At 43.0% G+C, this 25,124-nt stretch overlaps 2 long non-coding RNA genes across 3 annotated transcripts in view; one reads left to right on the top strand and one right to left on the bottom strand.

Annotated features, from left to right (window-relative positions):
• The window catches only part of LOC140684822 (uncharacterized), a 40,428-nt gene extending 15,937 nt beyond the window's left edge, over nucleotides 1-24,491 (top strand). Inside the window, exons 2-3 of the long non-coding RNA XR_012057628.1 lie at nucleotides 21,840-21,994; nucleotides 22,441-24,491. This is a non-coding gene — a long non-coding RNA (uncharacterized lncRNA). The remainder of the gene's footprint in view (nucleotides 1-21,839; nucleotides 21,995-22,440) is intronic.
• Nucleotides 785-10,944, bottom strand: LOC140684787 (uncharacterized). Of its 2 annotated transcripts, XR_012057594.1 has the most exons (4): nucleotides 10,667-10,944; nucleotides 10,406-10,550; nucleotides 5,126-6,663; nucleotides 785-2,701 (listed from the first exon to the last, which is right to left on the bottom strand). It is a non-coding gene; the product is annotated as an uncharacterized lncRNA (long non-coding RNA). The 2 variants fall into 2 exon arrangements; XR_012057593.1 differs by having other exon boundaries at nucleotides 785-6,663; nucleotides 10,667-10,922.
• Nucleotides 24,492-25,124: the final 633 nt, after the last annotated feature.

Below are 25,124 nucleotides of genomic sequence, written 5' to 3'. Positions count from 1 at the left end.
CTGTTAAGTCCAGGCAGCTGTTTAAAACTTGGCCCTGTCTGAAAAATAATTAATAATAAGAAATAAAACTGTGTTTGTGTAACCTTTATGTAGAAGAAGCCACTAATTGATACAGATGTCAGTGCAAAGAAGCACTCGGAAGAAGCATTGATTACAAATCCCCCTGGGATATGGCTCTCTAAAGGTCAATCACTCCTTCTATTAATTGCCTTAAAAATAAGGCTTGGAGAAAGCTGCATATGAAATAATAGTGGTATTTTGGCAATCCCTGTTGTAAACTGTGGCAGTGTTTCCATTGGTTCCAGGAGGAGAAAGTTGTGCCATGGCTTGGACGGGCCCTTTTATTCCTCCTGGGTTTGTCTGTAATGAAATTGGCTGGTGAAGAGGTGAACGTGGCAAAGAAGTGCCAAAACCACAGGTCTCATTACTGACTGCTGTACTGAAAACACATTCATTCCAAACACCTCAAAAAGCGCAGGAGAGAAGATTAAGTCTGGGTATGTTTCATTTCTCCAGGCAATTTTTCTTCCTGGGTTACAAAAATCTATTCTTTTTGGTTGTTTAATAAAAAAAGTCACAGAGTGCAATTGTTAAAACGAGCAGTGGGAAATGCAACAGCCTGACAAGAAATTACATGTCTTATTTATCTCCACTGACATTACTCCTGCAGGAGCTGGGTACTGGTGGAATGTACTGCACTGGAACGTGCCCCTCTGATGCTGGGCAGGGGCACTTCCCCCAGCTCTGCAGCACTTTCCTCCCCACTGGAAGTCCTAAAGGTAAATGCAAACCCAGGACTGAATTAACCTGTGAATCTTGCCAGATTCTGATGCCCCTCTGCACCCTCGCTGTTAATGCTGAGGCAGAAATGAAGCAGGTCAGGCAGAACTGGAGCTCTGTGGGTGGCCTCCTGACTGCAGGAAAAATTAAATCAAAGCTCAAGGAATAGTTATCCCTGGGGAAGAGGGTTGGTGCTTACAAGTTTTCTCTGTAGATGCCTGAAAAACTGCCCAAGCACAATGCACAGTGCTCAACGAGCTTCGGCTGAAATAGAGATGAAAATAGATAAGACAAGAAGAAAAAATCGTTTTAGTACATTTATTTCATTGAAGTGGCAGCATAAAATCAGATCCTGTTTAACCAGATTGGAATTCTTCTGTGCAATGATTTAATGGCATGCTGATGTGCTGATAGCATTTGCCACCAGCTTAGTTAAATGCTGGTACATGGTGCTCCAGTCCTACAAAAATTCACTCATTTTCACAGATAGCTATCCAAGGGCATCAAGACTCTTCTGAGATGGATGGCTTCTTCTTTTGAGGACCCTAGCTACTATTTTGATCAGCACAGTGTAAAAAACCTGAAGGGAATTTAAATGAGATTTAAATTATTTCCTCATTTTGCTGCCATTATGTATATTGGGAGGAAGGGGAATGAGCAAATAATGAACAATATTGCAATTATACCTTCAGAGGGTTTGGCTTATATAGAGCAACTGGGCCAACAGATGGTGAAAGCAATTTGATGTAGAAAAGTATGAAATAACTGATCTGGACATGAGGATTAAAGTGGGGTGTGGGTTTAAATTGAACATGGATCATGAAAAGTATATTGGACTATTATGGGAAATCACTGCAGCCTGAGCACAGATGCTACAAAAGAGCAAATCAAAGTGCACTGGCATACCAATAGAAACAAAGACAAAAGGTGAAAACCTTATTGTTTTAGCCCTTTGTCAGTGGTGCAGGCTTTGATCTGCTGGAAGAAGAGGGCTGCCTCGAGAGAGACGTGCTGAAGGATCTGGTCAGGAGCAGAAAGTTCACAAGGGCTGGGCACTTTGCATGGCAAACTACAGGGTGATGTGCTGATTTCAGAGGAACACCTTTAAGGAAGGGCTCCATCGGGGCATTGCATTCCTTAAACTAGCACTGAACAAGACAGAACATTTTATTAGTGTTGGCAAAAAGGCCTGGACGAGGCAAAAAGGCCAGGCTGCCTCTTCTGAAGCATAATGCAAGCACAAAATAAGTAAAATGAGGACACACATTTGAGAGCACTTAATGGGAAGCACCAAGTTTTTAGTTGATAATAGCCACTTAATCAAACAGCCTTATGTAAAGTCCTTCTAATCCTAGCTCATCAGCAGAAGCTATGCATCACTGGGGTATTCCCAGGACAGAAGCTCAGTTTTGCTGACAATGAAGACTAAAAGCAGGAAATTCACTCAGTGCTCTTGTCCCTGCTGCTCACAGTCTGAGGGAATGTGTGCCCCAGACAGGGGTGCCTTGGTTGGGACCCCAAGGAGGCCCTGTCCAAGCTGGTTCCCAGGGTGGGCTGGGCATGGCACACACCGAAGTGATGGCACAAATTCAGGAGTCACATCCTGCATCTCTGCTCTGCCCTGTGTTCTGTGCAGCAGGACAGCCCAGCCTGAATGTGCCTCTGGGATGGCCACAGCAACCCAGCTAGCACATCTCTGTTAAAAAAGCTGTTCACCTCCTTCAGGTGGGTGTTGTCAGGCAGCTGAGAAGGATGGCAATACAATCCCTCCCTGTTTTTAGGAAAGAATGCCTCCTGGTGTCCCCTTACCTGTGCATGGGTGCAGAGCTGACAGCAAAATACAGACTCTGATCATCTTTTGCTGTGATCCAGGGGGAGAATTTGGGGAGCTACTACTGGACTGGTCCATCCAGAAGGATTCCTGAAGGATTCCCCAGAAGAGAAAGGGAAAGTCTGTGGGATATTGAGCTGCTGAAGTAGCTCACTGTTGCTCTGTGTTCAACAAATGATAAATTGAATATGCAGCCCCAGAAAGCCATGACCAACCCCTGTGTCTAAACCCAGAAACACTCTCATGTTCACTGGAAAGCTCTTCTAGCACAAGTGTGGTGCCATGGGATCCCACTGATCTGAACTTCCACAGCATTGCCTTCCTACCTGGGGGGGATAACAGCACATGGCTGCCCTGGACCAGCAGCACATCCCAGTTTTCCTTATTTCCTAGCTGGCTAAATTGCTTTTGGCTGGACATGTGGTGGATGGAGGGTTGCTTCAGTTCATTTCCCACCCATAACAGAGCAAATCAACCCATTTACTCACAGAACTCCCATTAGCAGAACTGATGGAGAGGCATGAGGAAGTTCTTGTTTGCTTTTTCATCCGTTTAGTCACACAGTCGAAAACCAAATTAAACCTTCACCCTGGAAATGTGTCCTATTGTGAGAGGCACTTAATTCCTGCAAGGCCCTGGGAGTGCTGAGGAGTCAGAACAGCACAGCCTGAAGGGCTGAAGCACAGTAAAACCCTGACTTTGGGATTTAATGGCAGAAACAGAAAATAAGTGTGTTGGAGAAAATCAGTTTAGAGGAAGTAAAAATGGATATTTCAAGAAAAATAGTTTTCTTCAGATTTTGATTATTCACCATTATAAACTTTTCTGTCTGTTAAAAAATCACTTCTAGGTCAATTTTTCAGTAAAAATTCCTGTCTCAGCATGAAGGGACCAGTCTTTTCAGCTTGAAAACATACCCCTGCAACTGTCATGCCTGCACTAAAATATATTGTTCTAACACTGTGTACATGAAAGTTAATATAGAAAAACTGCTGCACTCACTTTTTCCAGTTAGCCTAAGTCATCTTGCATGCATTGTCTCACTCCATCTGAATTACTATCTTTTAGGGAAATTTTCTTGCAGAAAATAAATCAGCTGGATCCGTCTCTGGAGCCCTTAAATCCTGAGGTTCCAATTTTGTTTTGTTTTCATTTTTATTCCCTTGTTTTGGAAAATTTGGAGCAGGTAGACTGAAGAAATTTTTTTAATTGCTTGACCATTTCTTCCTCCTCCTCCTCTCCCCCTGTCTCACAGATGATCTCCACTCCCCCAAATCCCAGAACCTGCCCCATCTGGAAAGAATGCATCAATCTGGAACACAGGCCAGCAATATATAAGGCAGGAGTAGGAGTAAAGTTATAGTAATTAAGGTGGAGTCCTGAAGGGATAGGTTAGTGTTAGTTAGCTTTGAAAGAAATTGCAAGAGTGTGCTCAGACCTTATTAGTAGGTATTCCCTGGGTAGAGAATATATTAAGATACGTGAAGGGTTAAGCTGAAAAATAAAAGCTACACCAAGGGCTGCTTAGGTCTTAGGAAGGACAGAGAAGGATTTAATTTAGATTTAGTCTAGTGAGAATTTTCTTTTGGAGAGATTCTTCCTGCTCTCTTTGCTCTCAGGGCAGGATTCAGCAGCATGCCAGCTCCCCATCCCTGTCTGTAGGTGCTACATATAGACCATGACAAGTACAAGCCAGGCAACGATGTGCAGGACAGAAATTCCACCCTTGTCACTGAACTGAGGCTGAGGTGCCTACACCAACAGAGAAAACCTGCTGCATGGGTGCCAAAGCAGGTACTGGAAGGAATTTAAATGGCTTACATAAAGTATCTGAAATGAAGCAGCAGGGAAAGGCTGCTGGCCCAATGTCCAGCAGACCAGAACTTGTAGCAGAGAAAAAAACACTGACAGTTGCTCCATTGGACGTGCAGTATCTTTCTGCTCACTCTTAATTTCTGTCCCTTCCTCTTGAATTTGGAAGAAAAAATAGGATGTAGCCCAGCAACAGTGTGTTGTTCTTGATCCAATGTCCTCTTTGCCCTAGGGAGGTGCTGAGGAGTGTCCAGTGGCAGCAAAGCCATGTGGATATGCTGCAGACCCCAGCAAACAGCCTGTCCCTCCCTCCCCAGCCCCAGGGAAGGACTACAGTGTCCTGAGCTGGCCTTGCTGCCTGGGCACAGCTTCAGCCTCTCAGCATGCACAGTGTGGATGCTTCTTTAGCTCTCTTTTGTGCAGGGATTGACAGTGTCCTTGTCCCCAGCGTTAAGTGCCACTCTGTCACAGCAATGCCATGTGTCCCAGTCCTGGGGGAGAGGCTGGGCACGTGCTGGGAGCTCATGGGGTTAAGCAACAAGGAGTGTTCCTCCCCAAAACGCGGAGGCAGGGGAGCAGAGGAGAAGATGCGACCTCAGCAGATGCTCGAGAAGGAGAGGGGGAGGATGTGCACTGCAAGGAACCAAAGTTAGCACAAAAGAGAGAGTGTTAGCCTCGTCACAGAAACAAATGCATTCAAACCTCAGTGGGGGCTGACAGCAGCTCTGCTCTCCCAGGCGCCTCGGCACGCTGCCCTTGAGCTCTTCCTTCAGTTCACCAACCTCAGCACTGCCTCCTGGGCAGGCACACGGACCTTTCCTCCTCCCTGAGCCCCTGGATGTGCCTCCCCACCTGTTCTGGTCCTCCTTCAGAACCAGCAGCACTCCTGAAGCGTCCTGCATCTTCACAGCATTTCACAAACACCAACATACATCCCCTCTCCAGGCCAGCACATGCTCTGTGACAGAAATTTGTGTCTTCCAATTTTAGTAGGAAAGGTTGAAAGGGAATGGTGTTGGCCCAGTGCTCTTGCTGGCAGAGAGCCAAATCAAGTGTGGAAAATCCAAACTGGGTATAATGAGAGGAGAATATTTTGTGCTCTATTGCACTGTTGGAGCAAGAATTCTGGTTAATTGTTAAGAGTTGCTTATGCAATGTTTCTTTTTATCCATAGACAATGTCTTGCAATATGTGACTGTTTAAAAACTACAGTAAACACCCCACAATTTTTTGCCTGTATTTGGTATCAATAAAATAGTCTACACAATCTTACATGACCATACTCCCTGATGTCAACACAGATGAAGCACCTGTCTTCCAGAAGAAACAAAATGTTGTCAAACCTGTCACCTTTAGCAAACAGAGCAGCCTTTTTTTTTTTTTTTTCCCTGCTGTCTCATCTCTGAAGTACCTGAATGACTCCAGTTTTGATGATTAACCAGCCCATTTTCAAGCATCTAGAAAATACCTTTCCCATTCAGGGAAGGATTTGGATATTAACTCCAGCAGCATTGTGCTCAAACACAGACCCACTACTGCTGTTTGTTAATCATCTGGGGAGACAGTGTCTGCAAACAACTGTGCAAGGACCCTCTGCAGTCTTTATAGAAGTGCTTATATCTTCTTCTGTACCTTCAGTGAAAGGCAAAATCAGTGTTCATTGATACATGAGGTCTTCAGGCTTCATTTTAGAGTTTTTTGCTGCAGCATAAAAAGATGTACTGAAAGCAGTCTTGTGTGCTCTGCTGTACCTCCTCAAACTCCTCTTCTCTGGCAGATCAGATGGATGGGGGGCTGCAGCCATTCGCATTTTTAAATAAAGTCAAACGCTGTAAAGTGGAGCTTGGCTTTCTCCAACAGTGTGCTGAGCAGTTGGATTTGGTTGTATTTTGAGAGGCTTGAACTCTGCTCCAGTCTACTGCTGTCTCTTTTCTGAGCACACTCCCTAGTGCTCTAATAAATATTAAAACCATGGTTGTGCCTTTTCTTCAGCTGAAACTTGGATTTTGCTGAAAGAATATGGCAGAATCTGACCCAAAGGTCTGACAGAATCATAGACTGGTCATTAGAAGGCACCTGAAAGAGCTGATTGTAGCCCCCATGCCAGGGGCAGGGACCTTCCACCAGGCCTGGTTGCTCAGAGCCCCATCAAGCCTGGAGATAATTTGGGGTAAAGTTAGGGGCAGATACGTAGGGAAAAGGATATGCAAACAGAATGATCTCAAGAACCTTCAGAAGCTCTGCAAGAAGCAAAGAGAAAATCATAAAAAAAATAAATAAATGAAAGCCAGCAAACAAGTGCTAAATTCAAAGAAATCAGAATAAATGCATCCACAGGGGTCAATGTAGGGAAAAGCCAATTAACTGGAGTGATGTTCTTGCCCTTCTCCTTTCATCCCTTATTTTTTTTGTAGATACAACCAGAAATGATCCTCCTCCTTCCCCAGGCTGAATTCAATCTCCCACCATGTCAGCAGCTGGCACCTCCTCGGCGCTCACAGAGACACTTTGGGCACTGCCAAGACTATTTGCATTGCCAGAGGAAGGATTGTTATCCACTGAATTAATGAAACCTGTGTCAAACTCAGCTGTCCTTCCAATATTCTGAGCACTTTAGCTCTGTCTGTGTCTGAAGCAATGGGAACTGTTTAGTGGCAATGTGGCACAATCTCTACACCATTGCTGCAGGTTTTGTGTGCTCTAGGTTGAAGCCACCTGAATGGGAACCTGGAAGAAATGCAATAGATGTTTGAGCTTGTTGATGCATGAATTTTGAGCTGGTGAAGTACTGAAAAACATCCTCCCCTGTCTGGAAATGTAGGGAGAGTCACAAAGGTTAAAAATTCTATCGTGGCGTCATTTGGGTTTGAGTTATAAAGCAACTGCCGTGTTAAGAGGTGTGCGTAGAAATTTTTCAGGTGAGCTCAGTGGAGTTTGCATAAGTTCCCTTTCCAGTAATGCTTTATCCAAACACATCCTCACACATGCTACACAAATCCTGGCAGTTGGCCTGCTGAGTGGAGAGGGCTGAGCACATGGCAGGCACCATGTGTGTGCAGGATACTTTGCCCCAAGCTGCCTGAAATCCCCAAGATTTCCAGAGACTTGCAAATGTTTCACTAGGTTGGCCATTTCCACCCTACACAGTAATCTGAGTTTTCCCTCCAACTTCTGCCAGTATTTTTAAACAGGGCTGGAGCAGCCTTTTTCTATAAATAGTCCACTTCTACACCAATATTTGAGATTTCAGCTGATCAAATTCTGCCTGTTATTTGTTTATTATGTATTAATGCTTTTCAGCACCCATTGAATTTCTTTCCCTTCTTGTTATTGCTAGGTGACTCTTGCTAGGACACACTCAGACTATGGAGATTTAGAGAAGAAACCTGTGTTTTTCCCAAACCAAGAGTCCTGCAGCTCACAGCCTGCAGTGTTTCCAGGATATAACACAGTCAGCAGGACAGCATGTCAGTCACAGGCCAAAAATAGCATGTGTAAGGCCAAACTCAAAGGGCTAAAATGGTGCTCTTAGAGCAGATGTTTAAAAGCTTGTGCACAAGCTCTGGGCTTGTTAGCCAGCCTGGACCAACTGCAAAAGGCCTTTGGGAAGGATTAAAACTCTTGGCTAGTGCACACACTTCTCTGTTGGAGGCACTGGAGATATGTTTTGTTTAAAAATGAAGGTGGTAACCTGGGCTGAAGTCTTGCTCCAAGATCTCCCGAGCCAGAGGTCCTGGCACCATTCCTGATTTGGGCCAAGTACTCATTAAATGCAACATAATCTCAGAAAGGGCTAAGAAGAGGCATTTATGGCTCAAGAGAGTCTTGTCTTGAGGAGGATGGGGTAGAAAAAAATACTTGAGAAATGGAGAAATTCCTTAAGTAAGAATAATAGATGGGAGGTTGTACAAGTGTAATAGAAAAGATATTGAAAAAAACATCTGAAAAAAGAAGACTTTAAGATTCCTGGTTCAGATAGCCCCAGTGGCAGCACTCAGCAATCCCAGGCTCACTTTGCATCCACTCCATCATCTATGGAAGCACCAGGTCCTGACACATTCTCTGCAGTGAACAGGCAATATCACTGACTTTGTCTTTTTTCCCATTCCCCCTACCTGGCTTTCTAAAAACACGTCCTGATGAACAACCCATCCACCTTTGCTCTTTCTGCCATACTTTTCCTTCTGTGCACTCTCTGGCTAAAACATTGTCTTTGGCTTGTTACCATGGCAAGGAGGTGCCCTTCTGTGTCATTCACAGTGAGAAACCAGAGGCCCTAATATTCCACATAACAATTTTATAGCCTAATGTGTGAAAACATGAGCTCATTGGGAAGCAGAAAGCCAGCATTCACCCTGAGCAACAGATGATTTCCTCAGTCATGAAACCTTTTGGCCAAGCAGCACCACATTTTTATTTTTTTTTTCATTTTTTCATCACAAGAAAAGATACCATTGAAGCTTTTTCCAAGTGCCAGATTGTACAAGTAACAGGCTGGGAGTTATTATGAGTCTCATTAGTCTCCGTGCCCTCCTTCCCACACCTATGAAGATCAGCACATTATAAAAAGGGTTAGTTGGACTCAACAGTGAATGAGCAATTTAGCTGGGTGAAGAACAGAGAAGAAATAGATTGGGATAATATGGTGGAGGAAAGCAAAACGAATTTATTTCCCCCAGCCTTAGCTGAAATTAGATGAGTGTTTGGATTGGGTACCCACTAAAGGAAACCCCATAGTGGTGTTTGATCTTGATCCCATGAAGAACAAGGGTTTTTTTTCTGATAAAAAACAACCACTGTAGTATCGGAAATTCCACCCAAATATATAAAATTATTTTTTTTTATCTCTGGCATAACTATGTGAGAGCTCTGCCAAGGGTAGGTCAGAGAAGGAAGGGTATTGTGGTGCTATTTTCTTGCAGAATAAGGCAGGAAGTGAGAAATGATCACTGTTGTGTCTGAAAAGATCAGGTCAATACTGGAACAGAAATCCACTGAGGAATTAATTTGTAGACTTTGCAGAGAGTAAGGAAATTAAGTCTAGCTAAACAAGTTATAAATATTTTTTCCCTCAACAGTAGTAACATTAAATCTTGAATTGGGAGTACAGAGAGGCAGTGACACACCATCAGTGTGTTAACTGGCTCATTCATGCTGGAGCAAGGCTGTGGGTAACACGGAGCTTTCACTAACAGCTAATCTAAAAAGGCAGCAGTTTTAGTCAGCATTCACCTTTTCCAGGCACTCCAGGGACTGTAGCTTGTTTGAGCTGGAAGGGATGGCCAGGGAGACCTGGTGGTACAGGCAGGCCAGAAGGTCTCTCTCCTGATGGTATCAATTCTAGGAATGCTGTCTGTGGATTTGACTCTTCCCAATACATTGGCTCTGGCTTCCTGTCATCACCTGAGCTACCTACATTGTTCTGATTGGTTTGGCACCTGGAAAAAACTGCTTTCAGGAGTGAGGAACCAGCAGTACAATGTGGTGCAGCTGGTGTCATCCTAGGAGTGAGAAAGAAGGCTGGCAGAAAACAAAATTTTGACCTATATAGAGCAATCCATCTGTCCAGGGAAATATTTCTATCCTTCCAGAGTCAGCTTCTTCTCCTGCTTTACCTGTTGGTGTTCTGACAGAAATGTTCTGTGTTTTTACCAAAAGGATATTTTTCCCCCCTTCTAGAACCCTTTTCCCCAAGATGATTTCTCAAAACATGGTGCTAAGGAAGGCTTAGCCACCCAGACTTGCCATTCTCATGTGGTTTTCAGCATTCTCCTGGGAACTCCCTTAAGGCTGTCCTGCTCAGTCATTGCATTGCCTTCCTGGCTGGTTTTTTCCCTCCACTTTTTTTTTTTTTTCCTTTTCCCATTCAGCTGCTTGCAATTCACATGAGCTATTGTATTAATAAACAGACCTTTCCCTTCACCAGTCAAACATATGGGATATGAAGCAATAAATGACAAAGCTGCCCCACATCTTTCATACCGTCACTGGCCTTCGTGTCTTGCAGGAGAGGAATTTCATCCAGCTGGTTTCATCATGGTTGAGTGATCTTTAGTATTAAATGCAGGGCAAAAGCTAAAGATCGTGGCACCAGAATCCTTTATACATAACATTACAAATGAGTCGCCTGCAAATGGAAAGAAATGTCAGAAGATGATATCAAATAAATGGAGATATCACCACAACTACTCATGTGGAGCATAATGCCCGAGACCTTCTCTCTATTATTTCAAAAGCACTCACATTTCTAAAGAGTAGGGATTTCTTTTCTCTTCCTCGCAGGGGAAGCTGATGCTGTAGAATTGCAAACACGACCGTGGTGCATACTGTGTGAGAAGCAGTCACTTACTTGCTGCCTTGGAAACCTTGAAAAGGCCGTGTCTCTGATTCTAGTTTCTCTTTCTCTCACCCTCTAATTATGTAAGCCCCACTCATTTAGGTTTGGACTCAGGCTGCTTTTCTCCCTGGTATCCATTACACCATTAGGCTGTTGCAGTGACAGAGTGACCCGATGGGAGGGTAAAACTACCCCGTGGGTTAATGGAGGCAGCAGGATGTTTTCCCTGGATGAGCCTCGCTGCAAGTGGGATACAATGGAAGACGTGGTCCCCTGTCAGTGGTGGTGCCTGTGCTACAGCAACAACCACCCCTCCCCTTCCAACATCACGGGGGCTGAACCGGTAATTTAGATGTAATTGGGCACCTCTGATTCTGTTTAATGGGGCTCCTGATAAATGGCTCTCCTGCTTAATTGGTACAGTTACCATAGGAGGGCCTGGCCCAGAGTGTGAAGCGATGCAGGCCCCTAACTCCCACTGAAATCAATTACACTGAAATCAATGAGAGTTAAACAGATGAACAGCTTTTAAAAGCTGGCCCTCAGTGCCCCCCAGGGCTGTAATTTATCAAAACACCAAATAAATGGCATGCCTGGTTGATTTCAATGGGTGTGATTGGTTTATAGGAGTTATTACTGGAAAACCCCCAGCTTTTAATACGTCCCCTGTTATTTTTCCAGAATTTCAGTCTATTGATGCACAAGTGCAAAGCAAATGTACTTGAGTTCCAGGAAGGCTATCAGGTGGAGTCCAGCATATATTTTGACTTTGACCATGATTAGGAATGGGACAGAGGGTTAGACAGACATCTGCTCTCATCCTAGGCAGCCATTTGTACAAGTTCTTATTAGGGCAATTGATTTGAGGAAAAAACTCCGCAGTCTTTGCCCATCAAAACTTTCCTGAATATAACTGGGCATAAAATCAGCAGTGACCTTGAGGATGGAGCCTTTTCTGCACATTGCAGTGTTGTGAAACTCTCTGCACACAAAACCAGGAGACTACCACAAGTGCTTCATTCTTTAAAAGATAATTCAATTAGGGTGTTCTGGTAACTGCTGGCATGATCTTATTGCTCTGTTACAGCTTCTAAGCAGGGTACCTTATCTCTTATGACTGTTGTGAAGTGCTTCACTGTTCTGCATTTCGCAGTAGTACCAGATACTAAACTATGTCTCAGTCTCTACATCCCTGAGAAACTGAGAGTTGCACCAGGACTGCTGTTGAAAGGACATTTTCTTCTGCAGGCGTCAGTATTTCAGAGCATCCTGCAGTGAGTGAGATGTTAATTAATGTCTGATTTATGTCCCAACATTGTAATGCACGACCATTGTGTTTGATAGGTTAATCGTGGGATATTTCAGTCAACTTTCTGTCTACCTTTGTGTTTCCTATGTGTGTTGATCCTTTGGCTTCAGGGTCTTCTCAGAGGTGTGAGTTGAGAGGCAATTAGAAATTCTCTTTCCTGATGTGAAGGGAGAGGTACAGCATGTCAGGTGGCTTTGGAGGGTGACTGTCCAAACTCACCTTTAGAATTCCAGAACCTCTGGGATGACTAAAGTTTTATTTATAGACTCTGATGAAAGAACTGAATTTCTTCATTTACAAGGGTACCTTGTAACCTGTCAAACCAGATGTCAAATGTCAGTCTTTCCGAGTGTGACAATTTCCATTCTGAGATGGCTTTATGTTGCTGATTAGACTGTTGATGGGCCATCAAAGACATCAAAGACATCAGATTCTGGCATCTATTCTTGATGACAATATGTAAACTCCTCAGTGATCTACATATTGGCTCAGGGACTGACTTTGTTCTTTCCTGCTCAGAATAACAGTATTTCCTCACCCCTCCAGAGAACGATATGTTTCTCACTTTTTTTTTTTTTTTATTTTTTTTTTTTTTTTGGTGGTGATGCAGCTTGGACAAAAGGCTTGAAGGTGTGAAAGAAAAGTAGCAACAAAAAGTTGCATCACTCATTCCCAACATAACTGGTGTTGGCACTGTTTGTATTGTCCTGGTTAAAGATGCCAGCATGTACTTGAGTTTGTCACAGTGTGTGGCACGATCTGCTCCCAGCTGCCCTGCCAGGGGGAAGCCAGGCTCTTTCTCCTCTTGTGATACCTCAGATTTTTTTTCACTTGTGCCAGCCACGCAGTTTGCTCCAGCCTAGAACAAGGCACTAAGGAGGCAGTGTGGTTAGTACTGAGGACCAGCTCAAATGCCAACTGAAGCCCCAGCTGCAAAGGATGAGCCTTACATTCCCCAAAAGACTTGTTGGGTGGAAGGCAGATAAAGGTACAAGTGGACTCTAGGTGTAGTGCTTGAAAAATCAGAACACTTTGTTCCACGTGAGAAGACATACGGGTCCTTGGAGAAGAGACTCCAGCCTCTCTGGAAATCACACCCTGAGTTCCTGCTGAAATGCTCTGTGTGACTGGTACTGAGCTGCTGCCAAGAGCTGAGATCACAGTTCACCTGGCTTCATTTTCTCAGAGGTGCCTGCAAGTGGCTCATTTTCAACAGTAGCAGTGTATGTTTGGACTCACATGATTTTATGTCTTTCCTTTTCCACCCTAAATTTCTTTATGCTTCCTTGAGGCGTGGTCTTCCATGTAATTTGATCTGCCATTCCACAAACTGATTTGGTCACACTCTTCCAGTGCCAGCGACTGAAAGATCCATCAGTATGTTGCCTATTAACGATATTACACTTCCATGAAGTTCCTTCAGATCCTCCCCACCTGTGCCTACAACAGACCCCATGTGGTGCCTTCTCTCATCTCTTTTTCTTTACTCCTAAGCTGATGAATTTCTGACACTGGGAAATGTCTTGGTGAATTTCTGTATTTCCTAGAATTACCTTGTTGGTATTTTGACCACCGTATGTGAAAGACCTGAAATGCTTGCAACCTTGTAAAAAGGATGTTAACAAATATGTTAATCAATCTATGTTTATCTACAGCCTGGCAGAACTCAAACACCCAGGTTCCAGCCAAAAACTGCTATCTATGGTTCCAAATGGCTTAACATTAGAATTTGAAACACCAGGGGGAGATGAACACATTCAAGAAAGACTTTTTTTTTTTAAACAACTGAATTACCCATAATTTCCTTTCTTTAATTTTTTTACTTATATGTTTACAAGGCATTGAGCAACACACTATTAATTACACAGAGGTCACTCAATATAAGATGATGTATCTCCATTCCTCTCCATGGTAGTTCACAGAAGCTCCACTCAGGTGGGAGTGGAGCCCATGTTAAAGGTGCTTCCATGAGGGTCACTATGTATGTACGAATTTATTTAATTCTTTATTATAAAGTATGCCTGGATCAAAGGATTACTCCAAGGAGTGAAATCGAATCAGCCTAAAAAAAGGGAGAAGTAAGAAGTCTCAATATGAATGCAACACAGCCCTTTCAGATTCTGTTTATTTACTTTCTGTTTGTGGGTAGTATTTCCTTCATTCCCCATCAATCATGCCAACTATTGATATTTTTTCTGTCAGACACTAAGAGTATCAGACTGATTGACACAATCTGTCTATTGACTGCCTCAGTTTTCAACCTTTTTGGATTTGCAGCCCCCCTGAGCATTTTCCAGGTGAGGAATTTAAGCCAACTGACATGGATCATTAGCTTGAGTTACTCTTCATGAACCTGCCAGAAGTAAACTAGAAACCTCAGAAGCCTTAGGTAGATAACTGTGATTATATAGGATAGATATTTACATAACACCATTGATGTCTCAAGTAGAATCAGTCTCTAGCTGGATGAAATAATCGATAGGAAACCTAGCAGAAAATGCAGGATGAGATTGTTCTGGGCATTAGGGTAGATCCATAGGTGGATCCATTTTCTGTCTCTCTGGGCTGAGACAGAGTTTCTGAGGGGGCCTTTACCCCCTCAGGAGGAGAGCTGTGATCCAGGCATTGTTTGCATGCCGGGTGGGTGGATGAGGATTTAGGACAACCCCTACAACCTCTTGCAGGCTTGGGGAGATATAGAAGACTCTAGCTCAGGTGGATCCAATCTCTATATTGAGTACTTACCTCTTGGGCTTTATTATGCTTTTTTTAGCACCTGAAATAATGTTGGAGACATATTCTCTTGGGTTCCTCACTGGAAACTAATTACACTCTCATAAACCTGCTAATTTAGTGTGTGCTTCCAGCTAGTCCAGGTAGGCACCACCTGATGTGCAAGTTGTGACTTGCATAATGCTTGGGGACTAAATTTTCAGCGGTACCTTCGTGCCATGGAAATCAACAGGACACCTCATATTGCTCTTTTTTGCCTTCACATCACTGATCAAATAAATACAAGAAAACTATGTAGTCATGTGTAGAGACTCAGCATTTCTATATTTCTCAAATGTCAGTTAAATTTGCTACCTCTGCTAGACTGAAGAGCTTTTTCCCAGCCAAAACCTACAAGCTGAAACTTCAAGGGAGATTATGTCCAGCAATTTGATACGGGTTCTTCACAGTCAAGAAGTTCAAGGGCACATAGAGATATGAAGTTCTATTGGTTTAATTGATAGTTTAACCTAGTTTTGTCAAACTACTTATGGTTTCTGTGGAGGTTTACTTTTCCTCTATTGCATTTAAGATTAAATTGCTAAGTAGCTGATTTAGCCTGGAATATGATAAAACAATTTCTAAGCAGAAAAACTGTCTTGATAGGGTAGAAAAGAGCACTGCAACTTCTATCTGTCTTGGTTGCACTATAGTAATTCTTGTGTAGACTGATCCTGGGAAGTTTAAGAGCCATTCCTCTGTGGATACCATGCTGCCCGCTCATGTTCCAAATGTTCTTCTGAGGTGTTAATGAAGCATTTCATCCTTTAATGGGACCACTGAGATTGCAGTTATCTAGTTATCTATATTTTATTTTAAGTGTTTTTCATTTTCCAGGGATCAATACCTAGTTCCTAGAAAAGATACAAAAAATTCCAGTAATATAAAGGAGAGAATTACTGCGTACCTTGAGGGCTGATATGTTGGTAATGAAATCTCCTCTGCAGTGTGAGCCAATTTTAAATTCTCCACAACATTGAACTTCCTTTTCAAGATGCAGAGCAGAAAGAAAATTCATGTCATGTTGTGGCAGCAGCTCTCTGGCCACAGAGAGCAGGCACAGACTTTCCCAGACATTTTCCTGGGAAAGACTGTGAGAAGATCAGAGAAAGAATGAGAAACAATTCTTGTCTCCACTTGTTACACCTGCTGTTGTGCACATGTAGAATGTGTCATGGAGATTTGTTTACCAAAGGGTGATTTCTTAATTGGACACTAGATAGTATTTAGATTGATTGACCAATAAAGTCAAAGTTGTATTGGACTGGCTAGAATAGTTACTAAGTTTCTTAATAAGTACAGTATAATATAGTATAAGATGATATAATAAAGCAATTGATCAACCTTCTGCAATCATAGAGTCAATGCTAATTATTACCTGGCTGGGGACCTGCGGTGACATCATGTAACAAATATCAAGACAGAAGTGGGGCCCAGTAGCTTATGACATTTGTGTTTGGGACTCAGTCATTTAATAACTCAGCTTCAGTGGTGCTCTGGCAAGTGAGACAAAAAATCCAGTCCACAAGGCAATACGAGAGGCCACTAAGATCTCAGAAAGTGATGCCAGGATTTGTTCCTACCTACTCTGCTTGATCTTCTCCACAAGGGACTTTGTGTTAATAAAAGCAGCAAGTGGACTAGACAAAAGATTTTTTGGCAAGATCTTGCTTTGGTCAGTTGGAATCCAGTTTCCATTACTTCAGGGCTTGGCATGAACAAAAGCTGCAGAACTTAAACAGTTTACAACACACTTGTTCCATTTTAAACAATAAATTATATATTTTCTGTGATGTAGTGGTCTGGTTTTAATTGGATATCTTTTAGTACAACAGGCTTACATGGAAATTTTTTACCCAACAGAGACAACTATAAGAACAGATCTAGAAAGTGCTGTGGGAAAAGCTGTGTTTTCCATGTGCCATTGCTGAGTCCTGTCCCCAAACCAGGTTCATGGCTGTCATCTGGCTCTGTGAACTTTCCAGTGTCATATAGCAAATATGCTTTTCTTTTTTTACCTCAAACCATCTGGAAAAGCTGTTCCCAGCTGCTGTGTAAAACATAGTAGGAGAGGCTGTGAATTTTCAGAAATACATTTTCCCTTGTGCTACTTCTGGCTGGAGTAAAGTTTGTTTCCTCCACAATATCCTGTATGGGGCTGTTTTGGATTTGTGCTGTTGATAACTCAGGGATGTTTTTACACAGCCAAGGGCTTTTCTCCTTCTCACCCCACCAGTGAGCAGCATTGGGGCAGAAGGAGCTGGGAGGGGACACAGCTAGGACAGCTGACCCCAAGTGACCCAAGGGAAATTCCAGACCATGTGGAGCCATGGTCAGTGTACAGAGCTGAGGAAAGAAGGAGGAAGGAGGGGACATTCAAAGTGATGGTGTTTGTCTTCCCATCATCATTACATGTGATGGACCCTGAACTCCTGGGGATGGCTGAACACCTGCCAGCCCTTGGAAAGTGGCAAGTGAATTCCTTGTTTTGCTTTTTATTTGCATGCACATCTTCTGATTTACCTAATTACCTGTCTTCATCTCAATCCACAAGTTTTCTCACTTTTGATTCTCTCGTCCATCCCACTAGGTGGGAGCAGGAGGCTGTGTGGGGTTTATTTGCCATTTGGGGTTAAACCACAGCATTCCCCATCAAATATTTTCCAGTTCAGCAAAAAAAGAAACACCTCAATCTGCTGTAATTCCCATGCAAATCCACAAGCTATCCAAATAAACCTTCCTTACCAGCCATGTCCAAACCGTGCCTGGTTTTGTGTAGGGCTGGCTCCTTAGAAGGCCTTCTGGCAGCCCTGGTAATGCTTTGCTTGGCAGCATCTCTATTTTAGATTTGTTTTTATTAAAAATTATGGCACATACCCCAGAACGAGAATTTCAGCCTCTAAATTATGGTGCTGCACTTATGTGGTGGCTGTGTTTTTTCTAACTCCCATAACAGGATCCTTGTACATGTGGTTGGTAACATTTTTTGTAAAGATTTTCCCCAATCACTTGAGATTTCAGAATGGGACACAGGATTTTCCTGCACCTTTTTTTTTTTGTTGTTGGCTTTTTTTTTTTTTTTTTTTTTTTTTTTTTGCTGTTTTGGGGTTTTTTTGTGGTTTTGTTGGGTTTTTTTCTGTATTACTAAGTGCCTGATTGTAGTTGACAGTATGCTGGATACTGCTCCACATATAGCAAGACAGGAGAGCTTGTAAGGCTACATGGGCATGAAAATACAGCAGAGATATGGTCTGCTCCTCTCTGCTGGAATTAGAAATAACGTGGGTATGATAACCTGAAAGGAATCCTGTTCCCCTTTTTTCTGGATGACAAATGAAATAATGGTGTTCTCTATAGTGTTCTAAAAGCATCAGCTTTGATCCTACCAAACTGAGCTCATGGTGACAACCTGTCATTCAGGAGAGAAAAGTGGGTCTGTGAATTGTGATCATGAGGGCACATGGGTTTTGATGCATTTCAGAGTATAAAAGGTGGAAGTGAGAAAATCTAGGGTTCAGTAGGATTTCATCCCTCTCTCCTCTGAAAAAAAGGCAGAGTCCCACTGCAGGTCAATGCTCTGCTTCATTTTCTTACTTTACCCTTACTCCGAAGCAAGGTGAGCTCTCTTCCCACTTCCCCGCAGGAGGAGATGCATTACAGAATCTCTTTTAGGCCCGGAGATGGTTTCTCATTGTTGTCTGTGAAAATCAGATGATTTGTGCTCCATTGTAGTGGAAATAGCAGAGCTGAAGTGCTCCAGCAGCCATCCAAGCCCAAGAGGAGAGCTGGCAACTTCCCCCTGACATTTCCAAAACAACTTGCTGTATTTTCACTGCTAAATGATGCTATGGACAGAAGCCCTGAGACCATTCTCCCTGTCAGTTCCAGGGACGGGCAATTAATCACTAGTGATTACAGGTTTTTTCCTAGCCAATAATTGCAAGGCAATTAAGTTTGGGGAAGGGAGAGCAAGCAGGGTGGCAGCGTGGATGGCTGTGCAGAAGGGGTCTATCAGCCCCTGACAGTGTTAAACCGTCCTGCATCACCTACGAATTTCAGTTACCAAAGCTTATTTTGATATACAGTAATTATGCTTCCACCTCAGTTTTCATCCCTTTCATTTGTCGCTTCCATTGAATGTCAGGCATTATGTGTCACGGTTCAGAAAGACTTGAGAAATCCATTAAAAGCTTCCACAAAGAGAGCAATTTTTCAGACAAATGTACAATGAAGAAACTGGTCTCCTCTGATGATTAATTCCAGGAACTATTCATCAAGTCAGGTGCCAGGCTTTGCAGCAGGCTAGGAGCATTAAGAGCTGTGATGAGTAAGGTCTTCTAGCCCTGAACCTATGAACTAAGTACATCAGCAAACTCCCAGGCAGCAGCTAGCAGAAATACAACATTAGTTTTAGTCACTGTACTGTTAAAACATGTATTTTCACTGGCAGGCTGCAATTGCCAACCCTTCATAAATCTTTCCACACAGCCAGTGCCATAAGCCCCACTGGTTTAGCTCTAATCCCTTGGAGTGTTGTAATCTGTCATCCTCAGGGGGATTCCAGTGACCCCCCACCCAGACTGTGCCTGGCTGATGTCAGTGGGAGTTTTGGACAAAACCCCTGCAGGGGTTTAGTCAACCAGATATGCAGCCATGCTGTGATAACTGCAAGCTATAGTTAGGTACTCTTGGGGAGTGTTTAATCCACTGGGTGATACACAGGACAGAGCGCAGGGGTTTATTGCAGTCACTCCTGAGCAGAGCTGGCTCAGCAGCTCAGGCTGTGCTTTGCACTGGAGAGCAGCGCTGGTTGCATGCTTTGTGTGTCATCAGCAGCACCATCAGCAGCTTTGTGTGACCCCCCAGCATCCAAACAGAAATGCTCCTCCTTGAAATGCCACTTCTTGTCTCTCTCTACTGGACTTAATTTTGTTCCACAGAAAGGGGTACCCCAGATTTCCAGCCCGGAGTATCCCTTCAGTCAGGGCTCTGTGTATTTGTCATAGGAGCTGGAGAATGGGCTTTTTGACTCTGGCTGGGATGAGTGATCTGTTTAATGAGATGTTTTGAGTACATGTGCTGTAGGGTTTTCTCCCTTTCACTCTCCTTCCCAGAAAAAGGAGCCACAAGGAATGAAGAATACTGCCAGCCTCTACTCCTGAGCCTCCTGCCCTCATCCCACATAAGCCAAATTCCCCTTGAAGTTACACTTGGGTAATCCCATTGAAATGAATAAGATTTTTACAGTGTGATCAAGAAGAAAACTAGTAATACAAGGTTTTTTTAAGATATACTAACTTTGTTCTCTTTTTTGCTGGCAAAAGTTGTATTTAGAATATTCTCCTTGCTTCTTGCTCTCTTGTGGGTGTACCTCTTGTGAAACTTTCCATTGTTGGAAATGTCTGCAAAGAAAAGACAAAAAGAGATAAGCTGAATTACTTTTTTTATGCCTTAAAAATTTCCTCTGAAGAAGAGCTTGCAAGAACTGGAGAGAGAACATGAGATTTTAGTGCTGCCTTTAGCCATATGTAATTATAAAGTTAAGGTATGGGTGCCTTTTGGGTATCTGCCTAAAAATGAATGGCATTTCTATCAGAGTAGCAAAAGGAATGTTAACTGTTTCCTAGTGATGGAGACCCAAGATAGAAAGAAATTAAATGATGTGCTCCTCATTTCACAGACATGACCACACAAACACACACACATACACAATCACAGAGAGTTCTGGTCACCGAGCCATGGATTAGAGCATGGGCCACTTGCAAAACTTTATTTGTGGTTAGTCAGCTGCCATGGGGAGTTAGCCAAAATACCCATTTCCATTTAATCTTGAGCTAAACTGCTGTATTTGATCTCTAACTGCAAAGAAAGGTTTTGACATCCTGTTGTTCCAAACCATCTCACCAGCAGAAGGAACCTTGTACAGGGACTGTGTAGACATCAGAGCCAAAGCCGCAGCAATTGCTGGGTGGTTGATTGTAACAGCAGCAGCAGGACCCTCCTCATCCAAATTCTCACATGGGATGCTGCCTGGCTTTGCTGAGGGCTGCAATGTGGCAATCACACTGTTATCAGAGCCTAAGATAACCAAGCATGGCAGAGGGAAGAAGAATGCAATGGCTCATGAAACAAAGCAGCAAGGACAGGGGAACATGCACACCCCTGTTACATTCCCATACTCATCAGATAACTTCTCTTTTCAACTGTTAATTTTACCTCAAAGCTTTACAGCTAAGTGCACAATACTGGAAATAGTTCAGTTAATTAAGAATAAAATTTTTAATTCACTGATCTGCCACCAAGTCTTGAAACTATAACCACACAGCAAAGTCAATCTTTCTTTGGTGTCTAAAGTTTGAGAACTACAAACCTCAGGTAATCATCAGCCTTCTTGATGTTTATTCCGAATTGAAAAAAGGGAGACAGTGCTTTCAGGAAAAGCAAACTCCATGTCCTGCCTTAAAATTTTGTGCCAATGTCTTTCTTCTGCTTCTCAATATTAATCTGAGTGATTGCTCTGAAAAGCAAGATTATTAATTTCGAAGGATCTAAGGATATTTTCTCCATAGTCTGACCTGAACTTGGCTCTGTATTTAATAGATCAAGCTCAGTACAGAGCAAAACCAGCTCGTTTCTCATAGAAGTTTATCCTTTCTTCTCAGCACACAGCAGACATATCTTTTGCAGCTGAACCATGTCAGGCTTTATCCTGAGACTTCTCTCACTAAGGAAGTTTGCCTCTGGCTGTCTCGTTTGCTTTCTTGCTGACTTACTCTTCATTCTTCTGTGAACACAACTCTTCATACTCCTTGTTCTTCATCTGTGATATTGTCTTTAAAGAACCAGCATTATGAGGACATTACTACAGTCCAGTCAAGTGCATCACGTGTAAGAGATGCCCGAGTTAAGCTTGCCTAAGCAATCCTAATTGAGTCCCTTTACACATTCCTTTTTGTACAACCTATAACCCTCTGTTCAATATTTCATTGCATCTCCAGGGAGGGCCCCATCTCGGGCTGAGACTGGGAATCTGTGCCAGCAGAGCAGCACTAATTGGAAGATGACAAATGTTTGCTGATGGACCTCTGATGATGGTTGTGCTCCTGGATCCCTGCAGTCTCCTAGGATGACCAATTTATTTAGGCTGACTCAGGTAATTAAATGCATGAGTAAATTTTTTCCTCACTCAGCCTCTATTCTTTCCTCATGCGACTGCAGATCTCTGAACTTTCCTTGCACTGAGTTGTCCCTGCATTACCTATTTTCTTTGCTCAGGAAGCACCAGATTAAGTTACTGAATATTTGGTCTCTTTGAGGGGTCACAAAGGGGATCTGTCCTTCACAATATCAGTAGATATTCCCTACCAATGATGGAAAATGTGCTACCCCATACAGGAGATGCTGCATGAGCAGATCAAAAGATCAGTACTTGAGGTGAGGAGGACAGTCAGTGAGCCCATGCCAAATGCTTTTGGCAGATTAGCTCTTGCTTTGAGAAACACAGCCTGAACACTTTCCTGTAAGATCAGGGAAGTAGTGCCATGATCATAAAACATAACCTCACTGTTTCTTTGTTTAACAGCTCTTTTTCCACCCTAGGCACAGACACTGCCTTCATTTCAAAGATGGTCAATCAACAGGGACATGGCCTCAGTTCCAGCCAGCTGAGACACTGCTGGGATGGCATCCTCAGGACTGTGTCCACTCTGTTCCAGTCCAGAGCTTGGAAAAATCTCCTCAGGGAAGAGGAGAAATATTCCACGCTCAGCCTCTCCAGAACATTAGTGACAAAGCAGTGTGCACCCTGTGGGACCTGGGTACATCTCTCTGCCAAGAACTGCTGGGCCCCTCCTTTCCTTACTGAGCATCACAGAACTTTGCCCACTGCTTCGCAGGAAACTGAAGAGAGGAGCAGAGAGAAGCTCCCACACCTGCCAACCCACCAGCAGCCCCTTGCTCTGCCTCCCACCAGCCATGCATACCCTAAGGAAATTCCTCAGGCATTACTGGGTGAATCAGAGAAGGACGATGCTTCAGAAGACCCTGTAAACAGTTTACAGAAATAAAAGAAGGGAACTCAGCTCTTCAAATAAAATAGCCACCTAAGAGAATAAAATTGTTCATTAATTTATTTCAGGTTGAACCTCTATACAAGTTTATGCACTTATTTTGCCTCACAGAATCATTTCAAGCATCATCAGTTCTCAGCTAACAGGAGGTACATTTCTAGCAGTGCTGGGGAATTCCTCCCAGCTGCACCAAAAGGTTCACAAACCATCACTGATCTTACACTGCAGTCCCTGCTCACATCCAGTTCTTCTGCTCATCAGCTCCTGGTCATTTTCCTTTTCTGCTGCTGTTGTTCTCTTCTCCAGAGGTACCAGAGCATCCATGGGCAGCAGGGGGTGGTCTGAGCTGAATGTTCTGGAGAGACCAGCAGAGGTGATTTGCAGCAGTCAGGGTTTGAGATTCCCAGCCTGGAGGAAGCTCCTCTCAAAGCCCCCCGTGCCTACTCACTGTGAGCACCCTGCAGACTCCCTCACTTCTTGGTGACAAGGAAAACTGATGAGAACAGTGCTCAGCCCCTTCCTTCTTCCTTGGAAAGTCACTGCCAGGTTCTTAAAACCAGATGGACTTCAACATCCTGACACTTCCCTTCCAGCAAAGAAAAACACTTAATATACAAAATCCCCGGACAAGCATTTTGAGAACATTTTCCAATAAAATAAATCAAAAATAGAGGGAAATTTCCAACTGATAAAATTAGCCCAGCCTGTCAGTGCTGCTGCCCTAAAACAATCAGTCATACCTGGGAGCTAAGCTCCCATGAAAGGCAATTGCATCTCTGTGTTGGTAATGCTTTTTGTCACTGCAGTATGTCTTTGAGGTACCTCCAGCCCTACTATGGCTGGTTTAACATAATTTCTTCTGATAGCAAATAGGAATTTTAGCTGTAGCCAAAAAGCCTTGACAGTGTTGCTTTCATCTTGGTACCATCCATGCTAAGGATGTAAGCAGGAAAATATCACTAACAATACATCAGCTAGGCTTTTATTGCCACAAAAAATTCAAAAAAGACACTCCCACTTTCTGATGACAATGTCATTAAATCCAGCTACCCTGGAGCATGATTAGTGCACACACAGACAAGGCAACACCAAGGATAACAAAACGAACTTGCAGTGGCTACTCTTTGAGTAATTCTGAGTCATCACTGATTATCTGGTCAATGATCAAGGAAAGAAACAAGCAAAGCCACGTTAATTTATGCTCCAGATGCCACATACTCTGCCAGACCCAGGCTAGTGTGGCTGTGCTGTCCTCAGAGCTGACTTACAATGGCCACACATCAAAAAAGAATTTGGATTAGCACATTGAGGAATTAGTGCTTGCAGAAAGGAAACAAAAACTGGGAAAGGCACTATTTTGATCCATTTTGTGATGTGACACTGATTTTATAAGTTCTCTCAGAAACAGTTTGGTGTTTGACATCTGATGCTTTCTAAATATGTCGCTGTTTGTGGCATGTTCAGAGAAAACCTGTAATCATCACAATCTCTTTAATGCAGCACAATGAGATCTGACTGTAGCAATAAATCATAACTCATCCTATTCTATTCTCATTGATTTTGGTGGAATAAAGGTTTTGCCCAAAGGAATAAAACCACATGAATACTTTGTTAGCTTCTCATCATCTCTTTCTCAATTCATTACTACTTTGCTTTCTCCTTTGATAACTGGTCATGGAAAGTAATTCAGTAAATAATTCTGGTGAAGGATTTATGTTGTTCTTATTATATGTGAGAAAACTATTTGTGTTGCATCTGCAAGGAGATCAGTATGGGTTTTAAATCTTACCAGATTTGTAGACAACAGGATACTGGCTTTATCTCTCAATTGGCTGAGAAATACGTGTAATTTTTTCATTTTCAGGTACAAACATTTCCATCTGTATACAAATTTACTTGCTGGGAGGCTCCATGTGCATGCAGTGCTCCAGGGATATATACCATGGAATAGCAGAGCTTCTTATATTAACTCTTCCTGGTTATCTGTAGCTTGACCCTGCCATCCCTGTCACAACTCTATTCACATACATTTCAGGGAACTTATAAGGGAATATGAGGGAGCAATAACAGAACTTTGCTTCCAAAATTAATTTCACAGCAGCGAAGAATGATGCAGTGGCTGAGCTAGAAGTGATGGCTGCCACAGTAAACCAACTTTAATTTCCTCCACAATTTCTTTTTTCACTTTACCAGACTTAATACTCTGGCACAGAA

Source organism: Taeniopygia guttata, chromosome 10, assembly GCF_048771995.1.
Source record: "Taeniopygia guttata chromosome 10, bTaeGut7.mat, whole genome shotgun sequence".
Classification (NCBI taxonomy): Eukaryota; Metazoa; Chordata; class Aves; order Passeriformes; family Estrildidae; genus Taeniopygia; species Taeniopygia guttata.
Note: the sequence above shows the minus strand (reverse complement) of the source record. Positions and strands in the feature narration are given on the sequence as shown.